At 39.3% G+C, this 14006-nt stretch overlaps 1 long non-coding RNA gene across 1 annotated transcript; it reads left to right on the plus strand.

Moving 5' to 3' along the window:
• Positions 1-283: 283 nt before the first annotated feature.
• Positions 284-3704, plus strand: LOC142167836 (uncharacterized). The gene is made up of 2 exons (XR_012698005.1): positions 284-957; positions 3393-3704. It is a non-coding gene; the product is annotated as an uncharacterized LOC142167836 (long non-coding RNA).
• The last annotated feature ends 10302 nt before the right edge of the window (positions 3705-14006 follow it).

A 14006-nucleotide genomic window follows, 5' to 3' on the forward strand; every position in this document is an offset into this window, starting at 1 on the left:
TTTCTACTGCATCTTTTTGGAATTATTTAAGTTTAACGAAATTAATCTTTAAAGGGATAAAGACCAAATGGCAAAATTTACAATTACAACAACAACAACAAGAAGAAGAAGCCCAGTGAAATTTCACAAGTAGGGTTTTACAATTATGCAATTAAATACAAAATTGCTATTCTTTGAATTATTTTTAACCCAATACCCAAGCCCAAACGAATCTGATCCAGTCCAAATGAACCACTCCAATCCACTTTGGCGATCCGCATCCCTCCCCCTACACCAATCAAAACTTGCCACATCATCTGCCACACCACTCACAAAAGAAAAACAATCAATCTTGGTCGTCCATCTCTCATATTAGCGGCCCGTGTTTATCCCTGTTTTTCCCTTTAATTTAAATATTCCATCAGATTCAATCTTAACCGTCCAAATTCAACAATCCAATGTTTGTCATATTGCACCATTTTAATTATTTAATCTTCGATTTATCAGGATTGTTAGTCAAAAGATCTAACGGCCCAGATCTCTTCAACCCGTTTAAACCCCTAGAGACCAACTCAATCCCCTCAAACCCTAATCATTCGTCTTCCAGACTCGGTCTCCCCCTTTCCCCTTCCTCTCTCTATTCTATCAAACCCCATACCCCATCAATCACAGAAACCTTGCACCAAATCATGCAAGGTTGTAAATCATGACTTCAAATCATCCTTTGTGCCTTCTAACTCCGCGAATCTCACCGATGTCTCCTTGTTTCATCATATGAATTCAAAATCTCACATTTTCTGACTTAGACTTAAAGATGAAACTTCAAGTCTTCAAGATCCTCTTGTGCTGCAACAAAATCAGAGCATGCATGAGCATCTCATTATGTTTATTTGAAATCAGAGGTCAAATACACTGACCTCTGGATTATCGGTCTTTGTCCGATGGTTTTCTCACCTGCAATGACTGTCTTCCACTCAGGTAAAACTCCTATGATTTTCTGTTATGATCTTTTGATTTTCACTCATTTTGCTAGCATCATCAATCTCTCCTTCACTCTCCACTATCGATTTGAATTTTTGTTAAACCCTAAGTCTTCAATGGCCATTATAAATAGGAGACTTCAATGCTTACACCTAACACTACCTAACACCTAAAACAGAATAGAAAAAAAATAGAAAGCTTAAGAGAATAAAATCCCTAAACTTCTCACTGATTTTCTTTTCCTTCTCTGGCACCGAGTTAGTCCATTGTTCGAGCTTGAGTTAGAATTCTTAACGGTTAAACAAGAAGTTTTTGTTTGGTTTGCTACTCCGTAGAAGGTCAGTGTACACCGGCCTTCCCTTTCTTTTGATCATTCATATTGTTTTGTGCTATATCATATTTTCTTTTGTTGGTTATTTTCATCCATGATGCATGTTAGTAGTTTGTCATTGATTATTAGGTTCCGTTCTTACTTTTTATCATTATTGATTGAGTTAATCATCTCCTTATAATTTGTGTTAGTAAGGCTGGTTAATCTATGTTAATGAACTTCATGACTTAACTGGATAAATAGTTGTTATTAGAGAATGATATATACTTTTCTGAGCTTTGTTCATTGTTTAGGAATCTTCTGATGTTTCTGAATGTGTTTGTTAACTGTAATACCATATTTAGTTAGCTTGATCAAGCAGTATTCTTTAAACATCTCTTGATATCCTGTCGAGGGTTGATGTCTTCTACATTTGTGCTATATTGTCTATTGAAGCTAAGCAATTCTATATCATTTGTTAGCATGTATTTTCCTCATAAATCTATGTTATACCCACTTAATTGTTTTCTTAGACTGGATTAATCTGCTATTGAAACCATGCTTACCTTAACATGTAAAACTCACATGATTTTGTGACTTTTACTTCTGTGGTGGATTCACTAGCTTAGTTGTTGGAACATCTGGGGCCTTTGAAAATAATCTTGCAAACCTCAAGAAATACCAAATTGTGTGTGTATATATATATATATATATATATATATATATATATATATATATATATATATATATCCTTTTCTCTATTCCAATGTTCTTCTGTAATTCTGAGACCTCTTAAGAGATCACTGTAAAGGTGATCCTATCCATTTCTTTGGTTATGTGATCATATATGTGAAGCCTCACCTAATAGTAAATATGTCCTGAAATGAGACTGGTTTAAGTTCTAATGAATTTTTATAGTTAATATGAAGTCAGACTGCTACTGTTGACATAGACCAAGCATGTTTAGAATTTTCTTCAGGGACCTGATTAAGAAATAGAATTTGGTTAAGAGTTATAGATATTGTACATATATATCACCCCCTTAACTGACCATACCAAGTTAAACTTCACCATGCTTGGGCTGATGCATTCACCTGTGTAACTGGGCTAGTTATCTTGCTACTAGTACCCTGCTTATTCCATGTGAAACCTTCTTTGCTCTGAACTTTTATACTGAATTTTGTTGGCCTGACCCTGTGCTCTATCATGTTGTAGTCTTACACTCATTAGGGACATTTCTTGGATGTGTTTGATTGTCTGCTCTTGTATTTCTATACTCATTCCTGTTATCAAACAGACATATGCTTATCTTTCATACTCATGCATATGTTCTCACATTGCCCTATCACATAATGAAGATTGAACCTTGCTAAGTTTGCATAAGTCAACTATGATTCATTTGTGGATTTGAGAGAGACTTCTGATGATATCATGACTTTTTTAAGGAGAAAGTCATCATCCATTAGAGTTGAAACTAATTTGTTTACTTAAATAGTCATGTTGATGCTCTTTAAAGATCCTATATGACACTATTAACCCATACACCTATTAGAGCTTAAAACTTGACCTGTGCATGCACCCCGATTAACTTAAGCCTTGATTGTTAAGTTTGAGGACCTCTGTAGATTTGAACTATGTACCTCTTTTACTTCTTAAGTTGCGTGACTTAATGGTTTGAACGATTGAAATAATCTTCTACTAATCTTTTTCCTTAATTGTACATGTAATTTTTTTCTATGGACATTCTTCTACATATTAGTGGTTCTTAACAATGAACTACACATTGGTGTTTGGGTTGAGACCCGTGTAAACTTTGAAGTGCCAGGGACTCAAAGGGTATCTTGACTATAAATGTAATTTCACCTTAAGCTCTTAATCATTGATATTTGCCAATCTCTTTAGGGTTAGTGTCTAATGAAGAAAAGGCTTCACTGTAATTTTCCTTACTTTATTTTATTTCAGACAATTTCATTTGCATTCTTGACCACAAATATTTGTTATAGTCTCATTTGAGCCTTGTGTTTGATCTTATCTGTATTTAAATATTTTGTTGGGCTTCGTAAATAATTTTTACCTTTTTCTCTTGACCATGTAACTGAACTGGCCCTGTTGAGTTTTAAAGAATTCAGGCCTCAAGTTCCAGCCTTCGAGTCTGAAGTCACGGGAGCCGCTGCTGCTTGTCTGCTGTTCGCTGGGCCTAACCTTCTTCAGGCCTAAATTACCTAGTCGTGTTCCTTTTCCTTCCTCATTATTAGATAATCTGAATCTGTTATATTTTTCTTTATATGTGTATAATACTAACGATATTGATTGGATATTTTATTTTCCTTAAGACCTTTAGGAACCTAGGCAAGCCAAGATACATAGGTAATAAAAAAATCACTATTACGTTACAATTAGCCATAAAATTTTGGCACTTTGATAATTTATTTCATAGGATTTTATTTTGAATCACTCTAACCATTTTAATTGAGTTCTTTGAAGTTCAAAGCAGATTTGAAAAGCAATGCAATTCTTCTAAAGCCAGAATTGAAAAGGGATATTTCAAATTAGTTTTTCTTCTAAACAAAATCAACACGGTTAGAATCAAGGCTACTAAACTTTCAACGATTTTTCTTCAAATACATCGCTACCAATTGAAACAAATCTCCAAAGGTATATTCAAGGCGCATTTCTAATAGTCTTTACTCTACTAGACTTTTATAGCGAACCATGTTATATAGTATTCAAACATAGCCATATCTTATGTCTTTCAAGTCTTGTTGGTGTAAATGTTAGAAATTATTTTTTTCAAGTCTCTCCAATCATGTAGATATAAATATTTCAAGAGGCTTTTACAAATTAAACCTAAATTCTCTTTTCAATGTACATATATTATTTCCTTTCAAAATGATAAGTTTCTAGAACATAACCTAGAGTAAGTTACACATATTTAGCACTAACTAAAGTAGAATATAGACGTTTAATTCCCCGAGGTCTAAGTCCAATGAAGCTACCTTAGGTAGATTTTAAGGGGTGCCTAACACCTTTCCTTAGAAGAATATGAATCCTTACCCAAATCTCACTGGTTAGCATACTAATAAGATAATGATCTTAATAATTAAATAGGTACCCTACTATACCTTTAAATATTAGTTGGCGACTCTCTTTTATAATTAACAGGGAAACCACTAGTTGAATCTTATTTTGACTCGTGCAAAATAGGGTGCAACAACATGGCGACTCTGCTGGGGACTACACTTAGGTTCTGATCTAAGCAGACTTAGACTATACTCGGAATTTAGGAATACTTATACACTGCTTTAACTGTGTTTAATTTGCAACTATGTGCTTACCTGCCTTACTTGCTCATTATGTACTTATCTGCTTGCTTCAATGTTATTACTAACATCCCACTATTTGTTTTCGCTTTATATATACTTTCATCACACTCTTCCCTATCGAATCATGGTCGTACACTATCACGCACAATGTCATGTGAGGGTTATCATTTACACCCCTCCGAACCTTCTTTCAAAATTCTTTAGTTTCAGAGAATGGCTTTGTCAGGTCAACTGACATAACTTCTCGCAGTATTCAGTCCAACTAAAAATTAGGAAACACTCTACTCTAGCAAACATAGGTCATATTGCATAAGCCTTAGGTAAGTTGGTCCTTGGCATTGTCACACAATTAGGAAATCCACCGTAATGTCAATAGGTCATGCACCCAACGACATGACTTTTGTGTAAAGACAAACTAATCATGACGAGACACTAATGATCTGAATCAAACACTTATCAAACCCTTTTATCCACCATTTTCAGATTTGGAAATCAACTAGAACATCCTCGAAATCAATATGGTAATGGGAGCACCGAACAAGCTAAAGAAATGATGGAATAATATCCGCCGAGAGCATGGAAACGAAATCAAGACACACCTGGGAGCATTGAGTGCCTAACTGAACATCCGGGCCGATAGGGTGCACACCCATTTGCTGATAGAGTTTTGGGATGTAGCCAAAGTGGTTTCAAGTTCGCTGACTGTGAGTTGGTGCCAACGTTGGAATAAGTTACCAACTTCACAGAGCTGCCATTTACAAGGAAGAAATCGATACTACAAGTCACCATGCCCGGCTATAGGTTTTTTGATGCTTTAGGTTTAGTGGGTAATCGGAGCTTAAGGGACATTGAAGATGGATGGGTAAGCCTGGACCAATGTTTTGATAGGTTTGGACATCGTGATAACTATGAATAGTACATAGGAGTCTTTCAGTTTGATCAGGTAACCTGGGAAAGCCCCCGAACCATAACCTTCTCTTTGGTGCTGCTAGGATTGTTGGTCTTCCAACAAAGAAGAGGATATATAACCATTAACTTGTTGCATGTGATCTTGTCAACATTCCGAGGCAACCTCAAAGACACTTTGGTACCTATGGTGCTAGAAAAAACTTTCAAGGCATTTTCTGCATGTTCTCGGGGGTACTATTTCTTCAAGGGTTGCAACTTGTTGCTCCAAATATGGGCCACGGAGAACTTCTTTCAACGAGATGCCACATTTGATTACTTTGTGGGCTTTAGCAACATGATTCGAAGTCACAGTTAGAGAATGAGGCATTGCGTCTCCCTACATGGACAGGAAGAATAGAGAGAGATGCTAACAAACTTAAGCGGAGAGTGGATAAACTGGAAGTTGTCATGGCTGAGCGGCAGGGCAATTCTAAGGACTCCTAGAAGTATTTCATCGAGCTAATGGGACTCGAGGGTATTCAAACATATACACCCTATGAGTTCTCAAGCAATTCGGGTTGATTCAGGATGTACCTCTCTAAATGAGGACGACACTGTATGAAGACGAGTACAATGGGCACATCTCACAACCAAGGATAAAGGGGCTTTAGAAGTAGTGGAATGATCTAATCACGATGCCAAATGGGTCAGAATTTGTGGTGCACTCTGGAATAGTATGTCTGGATCAATGAAGAGGATGAGCTAGCCCGACCAAGTAGGGAGGGAATATCCTGGCTGGAAGATGCAGTGGTGGCTTTGCAAATATATCATGAGATTTTGCCGCACTACCTTGTGACTACCTCCATGCACCGTTAAGTGGTCCCAGGATAAATTGATCATATGATGCCACTTTCTGAGGATGACCACCGAGTAGCTGAGTGTATACAAATTGAGTCTGAGATAGAAATAGAAGAAGACCTAGAGGAAGAGCCTGAGTTTAATGATGATGAAGAAGAGTTTGAAGAAGGCCCGAAAGAGGAGCCTAAAGAGGAGGAAGACACGGGGAATGATTCTGGGGATGGTTGTTAGAACCTGGTTGATTTCACCCCTTTTCCTACCTTGTATCTTTTATCTCGAACCCTTCCAATTACCTAAGGGCAAGTCTGTTGAGCCCATGTAATCTTATGAAAGTTGAAAACAATGATGTAACCTTTGCTCCCGCCTGTTACAATCCAATATTATTAATGAAAACCAATTTTGATTTGGATATGAATATGTCAAATCTAATTGTTTGTCAAAATTCGCGACTTAGGCCTACCTCCGGCAAAGAGAGGTCCCTCGAACATTAGGAAAAACGTTTGTTTCAGTACGTGAATTAACTGCTCTGTGTGATCATTATTTGTACAAACACTGAAACTGAGTTGTGTTCTTATGCCTTTTTCTTTTCTTTTCTTGTATTAATTTATTCCCCAGAAGAAGAAGTCTATTTGGTGTTGACCCAAAAACTAGCGGAACCACCATACAATTTGATATCGAAAACGAATATGTCTGCGATAGATAACCCGACCAAACACACTCTGATAATAGTTGATAGGCCAGGGTGATCGAGAGAGAATAATGATACTCGGAATGATGAACATGTTGCTAGGATGGCCCAAGAGATGGAATCGTCAAGGGAGGAACACACATTCGGGTATTGGTACATCTGGTTGTGACGACGCTCCCACAACCACCCCGTTTTCCTTTTCTAGATTCGATCCTCGACCATTTTGTTTCAACTTCTCACCAAGTAAATAATACCCCGACTTCAGTCCCTACCACCCAGATTATACCCCCAGTAACCCCTTCGAATCCACCAAACCCAACCTATACAAACCCCTTATGTACCAAACTATATTCAGACATCGTAACGCCCACCAGTTTCTACGAACGCAGTTCATACCCCTCCTCATGATTACATCACCTTCACCACCAATCAAAACTAGAACATACCCACGACACATACCACTACACACGAGTGATATGTTCCACCCATATATGTCATTTCAGAACCAACCTTCACAATGCCCGTCACGGTCAGGCTGCCTTATAAAGTTGATCAATATATGGAAATGGAAAGGGAAGCTTAGTATAAGGAGGAAGAGTCAGTATACGAATAGTTATGGGCTTTGAGGAAACAAATGAAGAACCTTCAACTCGCTCGAGGGAGCGAAAGTCTAGATTATGAGGATCTGTGCGTACACCCTGATGTGGACATGCCGATATGGTAAAAGCCTTCGAAGTTTGATATCTTTGATGGGACCGGTGATCCCCATGCACAGAGCCTGTTGCGATAAGCTAGTTGGAGTTGGAAGGAATAAGAAATTGAGGATGAATCTATTTATAAGGATTTTGATAGGGGAGGAACTTACTTAGTATACTCTCCAAGATCCCAAAAACTGGAAGGAGTGGCAGGATATGGCAGAAGATTTCATGAACCATTTTTGGTTCAACACAAAAAATTACCCTTGATAGATTTGCCTTGGTAAACTTGTAGAAAAAGCCTTCAGAATCATTTCAAGAGTATGCACGTTGATATAGGTCAGAGACTACCAGAGCACAACCCCAGTTAGATGGCAGCGAGTTGACTAAATACTTTATCAAGGCTCAGGAAGGAATCTACTTTGAGAAAATGATGGGCATGATGGGGTATAAGTTCCTTGAACTTGTTAAGATGGGAGACTTTTTAGAGGAAGGCATAAAGTTCGGCATGGTACAATCTATGGCTGCATTGCAAGCAGAAAGCAAAGCAATTCAATCATGTTCAATAGGAAGCAGAAATAAGAAAAAAGGAAGAGGTATCTACAATCGTTCCCTATTACCAGTCTAATCCACACCACGGAAACAATTATTAGTCTCCAAATACCCATTCCCAACACCCACCTAATTATGCTCCAATATACAACACACAACCATTCTACAATCCCCAACCTCAATATAACCCACCTCGGGCCCATAAAACTTCAAATCCACCACGACCATAAGCTGCAGTGCAAACTATCACTCATCAAAATTGACCGACCTATGCAATCCGACCTCGCCCAAATTTTGAAGGAAGAGGTCCCAGAAACTACACTCTGATTGCTGAACCTTTGGCTCAACTGTATGAAAGACTGAGGAGAGCTGGCTTGTTACATCCGATAAAAGGAAGGATTCATGAGAATCCTTAAAATACTTTGATGCAACAAAACGATGCGTCTACCATTCAAATGTACTAGGTTATGATACCGAAGATTGCTTCAAACTAAAAAATGAAATTGAATCACTGATTAAAAGTGGAGCCGTTCAGTGCACCCCAGCTTTGACTAATGTGAACCGTAAGCCATTGTGAAACCATAGGAATCAAGGAGCTAATATGATCACCCTAGATGAAGTGTATGACTTGAAAGGAACCATCATCACGATCGGAAACACTAAGGCTGCAATGGTTCTATCCCTAAGGACTATGATGATCACCGTACAATTAAAACCTATTGTGATGGTCCAGACATACCAGCAATAGTCCACCCCTATTTTCTGAGATGAGGAGGATCAAGAATACAAGACAGTCCCGTGGACATATTAGCAAAAAGGGAAAGGCAAGATGACATATTCCGCATCGGCTCATAGAATGACCAGGACAGGTAGGTGTTACGCTCCGGAGGAGGTAAACCGAAGAAATCTAGGAAGGAAATAGATTCAGAGAAAGAATATAACAAATACGGAGGCCACAAAATTCTGGAACAAGATGTCAACTAAAGAATACACCATGGAGGAACAATTAAAGAAAACCCGTGCGCAAATATTAATCATGGATCTACTGATGAGTTCTGACAGTCACAAAGACGCCTTCAGGAAAGTGTTAAGTGGGGTGAGCGTGCCGAGCAACACTACCAGTGAGGTACTAGCAGCGACTATCGGGATGATGGTCGAGGCGAACATGATTACCTTCCAAAGAGACGAACTTCCCATATAAGTCGTGGGTCACAATAGATCTTCGCACATCACCGTCAAATGTAGAGATAAGATGGCATCCTAAGTACTCGTTGATGGAGGATCTAAAGTCAATATATTCCCACTTTACGCCCTATGAGGGCTGGGTATTCATATAATAGAAGTAAAAAAAAGTTATGTGAGGGTAAGAGATTTCAACGGGTCGCAAAAGGACATCATTGGAGAAATCTATTTACCTTTGCAAATTTGACCAGTTGAGGTTCCCATATTGTTCCAAGTAATGGACATTTCACCGTCATATAATCTGTTGTTGGGAAGGCCTTGCATACATATGGGAAAGGTAGTCTCATTTACCCTCAATAAATGCATGAAGTTCGAGTGGGGTTGTGAAGAGATTGTAGTTCATGGAATATTTAGCCAATCAGCTTATCTAGAACATGCAGTTCCATTCATAGAAGGATTAGATGGGATCGCTCTTCATGCGGTCAAGATTATGCAGACCACTGAGATAGGAGAGACCGAGCAAAATCTGGGTATGAAATCACCATACAAATCAAAGATGGCTATGAGAGAAATGATGAAGTACGGGTACAGACCAGGGACCAGGTTGGGAGCCCGATCAGATGGGATAATAGAATCGATTGAGCCAAGGGGGCAGAAAGGTAGAGCCGGAATAGGGTATCAGCCTCCAACTCAAAAGACTTATACTGGTGGCTTTGGGAACAAAGATTTTATGCCAGCGCATGTTTTATGTCCGATTCAAAGGTCAACACCCGAGGACGATATCGTCGATGGAATGGGAAGGTTGTTTTTTACCATGATCGAGGAATGCTGTGACAAAATTGATATCACGACACCGACCACTCAGAATGCCAAACCAGGAGAGGACTTGCAGAATTGGACTGCCAGCCCGTCTTTGGTTTGCTGAGAATTTTGGTAGTGTGGAATTGTAAAACCTTTTGAAAAAAGTGCACGATTAACTGAGGCTTGAACTGTGCCCATACTCTTTTATCAATTACCTCCTTGAACCCTTAGACGTTCCTCTTTTGATGAAATAAAACGAAATGGTTTCTTAAAATTGTTGTAAACTTATTTATCGCTTCATTTATACTTCATTTTTCTTTTTAGTAATCAAAACGATAAAAACCCGTGTTTCGTGATTATGACATGTAACAAAACCCTCGAGCAAAGTGATCCAGATTATGAGGAATATGATGAAAGCATAATGCCAAATAATCTCCCACAAGAGATTGAGTAGTTGGAAAGACTGAAAAAAACCTAACCTCGAAGAGACAGAAGTAGTCAACCCGGGAAGCGAAGAAGCTGTGAAAGAAACGCGAATCAGCATCCATTCAGAAGCAGAGCAAAAAGACGAATTGTTTTAGCTCCTCAGATAGTGCATCGACGTATTTCATGGTCGTATGACGACATGCCTGGATTAAGCACCAATATCATTTCGCATAGACTGCCTACCAATCCTGCTAGTCCACCAGTCAAACACATACCTAAGAAGTTCAAGCCGGACTTGAGTTTGAGGATGAAAGAAGATGTAACCAAGTAAATAGAGGCAAACGTGGTGAGAGTCACCAATTATCTCATGTGGTTGGCGAATATTGTACTGGTACCAAAGAAGGATGGGAAGATCAGGATATGTGTGGATTATCGAGATCTTAACAAGGCCACTTTGAAAGATGATTTCCCTTTACCAAAAATTCACATCCTCATCGACAATTGCATGAAGCACGAGGTGTAGTCATTCATGGATTGTTTTGTCGAGTACCATCAGATACTGATGCATGAAGAAGATGTAGAAAAGACAGTGTTCACTCCGTCTTGGGAGTTTATTGCTATAAAGTCATGCCATTCGGTCTCAAGAATGCCGGTGCTTCTTACACGAGGGTCATGACGACCCTCTTTCACGACATGATCCACAAAGAGATTAAGGTATATGTGGATGACGTCATTATCAAATATCGAAAGAGTGCAGAACATTGGGACGACATAAAGAAGTTTTTTGAACTCTTGCGGAGGTATAGTTTGAAGTTGAACCCTATAAAATGTGCATTCGGAGTCCCTGCCGGAAAATTATTAGGTTTCACCGTAAGCAGGAAAGGGATAGAATTGGATCCTTCAAAGAACAAATCCATTCAAGACTTCCCACCCCTAAAAGCAAGAAGGATGTAATGAGTTTTCTTGGTAGACTAAATTACATAAGCCGATTCATAGCCAGTCCACGGTAATTTGTGAGCCTATCTTCAAGCTATTGAAAAATGATGCCGCTATAAAATGGACAGAAGAATGTTAGAAACCCTTTAACAAGATCAAGGAGTACTTGTCAAATTCACTAGTGTTGGTTCCTCCTGAGCCCGGGAAGCCATTGTTGTCATACCTGTTAGTATTGGACAATACATTTGGATACGTGTTGGGACAACACGATGAGAGCGGGAGAAAAGAGCAAGCTATCTACTACTTAAGACATAAGTTTACCCCATGTGAACCCAAATACACTTAGATAGAGCGCACTTGTTGTGCCTTGACTTGGGTCACGCAGAAGTTGAGGCATTACATGACAGCAAACACCGCACATCTAATATCCCGGCTCGACCCGCTCAAGTATATCTTCCAGAAGTCGATGCCTACAGGAAAACTGGCCAAATGGCAGATTCTTCTCAGCGACTTTGACATTGTGTACATAACACAAAAGGCCATCAAAGGACAAGCCCTAGCTAACCACCTTGCAGAGAATCCAGTGGACAAGGATTATGAACCTCTCACTATATACTTTCCGGATGAAGAAGTGTTGTTCGCCGGAGAAGACGTTGCAGAGTCATACCCTAGATGAATAATGTTCTTCGACGGAGTAGAAAATTTCAAAGGAGTAGGAATTGAGGCAATCTTGATTTCAGAGTCAGGATAACATTATCCGGCATTGGCAAAGATAAGGTTCCCCTGTACCAATAATATAGCCGAGTACGAAGCATGCATCTTCTGGATTAGGAATGCGGTCGACATAAACATCAAGCACATTCTCAGGATCCAAAACGAGTTTGTCGATACTCTCGTAAGCTTGTCATCCAATATCCAACATCTAGATAAGAATTGTATCGACCCTATTGAGATAGAGATGAGGGATCTGCATGCGCACTATTTCCATGTAGATGAAGAGCCATACGGTAAGTCGTGGTACCAGGACATCCAAAGGTTTCTTGCAACATGAGAGTATCTAGAGAGCGCCACGATGGTTCAGAAGTGAGCACTCAGAAGGCTAGCAAATCAATTTTTCCTCAATATGGAAGTCCTGTATAGAAGGACCCTAGAGTTGGATATGTTAAGATATGTAGATGTTGTTGAAGAAACCAGACTGCTAGAAGAAATACATGCAGGGACATGTGGACCACACATGAACGGTATCACCTTAGCCAATAAGATTTTAAGAGCCGAATATTTTTGGATGACCATGGAAAGTGATAGTATCCGCTATGTGTAAAAGTGTCACTAGTGCTAGATCCACGTGGATTTAATCCGGGTTCCACCTAATGAGTTGAATGTAATGGGTTCGCCTTGATCGTTTGCCGCTTGGGGCATGGACATAATCGGACCTATAGAGCCCGCTACATCCAATGGACACTGTTTTATCTTGGTGTAGCAATTGATTACTTCACCAAATGGGTTGAAACTTCTACATACAAAGCCTTCACAAATAAAGTAGTGGTAGATTTCATGCGTAACAATATAGTCTGTCGGTTTGGGATACCCGAGTCAGTTATCACTGATAATGCAGCCAATCTCAATAGTGTTCTCATGAGTGAAATTTGTGAGACGTTCAAAATCGTCCACCGTAACTCTACAGCCTATAGACCGCAAATGAATGGAGCAGTTGAAGAATCCAACAAAATCATTAAAAGGATTTTACGATGAGAACATCCACTAGGGCAACGCCATAGATATTGGTATATGGCACCGAAGCTGTGATACCCGCACAGGTCGAGATACCATCCTTGAGAGTCATTCAGGAAGCCAAGTTGGACGAGGCAGAATGGATACAGGTTAGGCAGGAGCAACTCATGCTCATGGACGAGAAGAGAATGGACGTAGTATGCCACAGTCAGCTGTATCAAAATAGGATGACCAGTGCATTCAACAAAAGGTCGAAACCTCACCAATTTACAGTGGGGCAGTTTGTTCTAAAGAAAACATTCTCTCACCTAGAAAAAGCGAAGGGAAAGTTTGTGCCAAATTGGTAGGGTCCTTACATGGTCCATTGAGTGTTGTCGGGAGGAGCACTAATCTTGGCATAGATGAATGGAAGAGTCAGCACAAAGACTATCAGCTTAGAAGCAATCAAGAGATACTACATTTGGAGAAAGTAAAGTTAGGTTTAGGTTGTAACAGAACTACGTTGTCATGACCCAAAATCCGACTAGTCGTGATGGCACCTAACCCAACCGCTAGGTATGCCACTTAGCCACTAATCAATTCCAATAACAATTAATAAAGCAATTTAAGTAAAGAATTATCTTAATCTTATATATTTCCCAAGAACTGGTAGTACA

Source organism: Nicotiana tabacum, chromosome 13 (assembly GCF_000715075.1).
Source record: "Nicotiana tabacum cultivar K326 chromosome 13, ASM71507v2, whole genome shotgun sequence".
Classification (NCBI taxonomy): Eukaryota; Viridiplantae; Streptophyta; class Magnoliopsida; order Solanales; family Solanaceae; genus Nicotiana; species Nicotiana tabacum.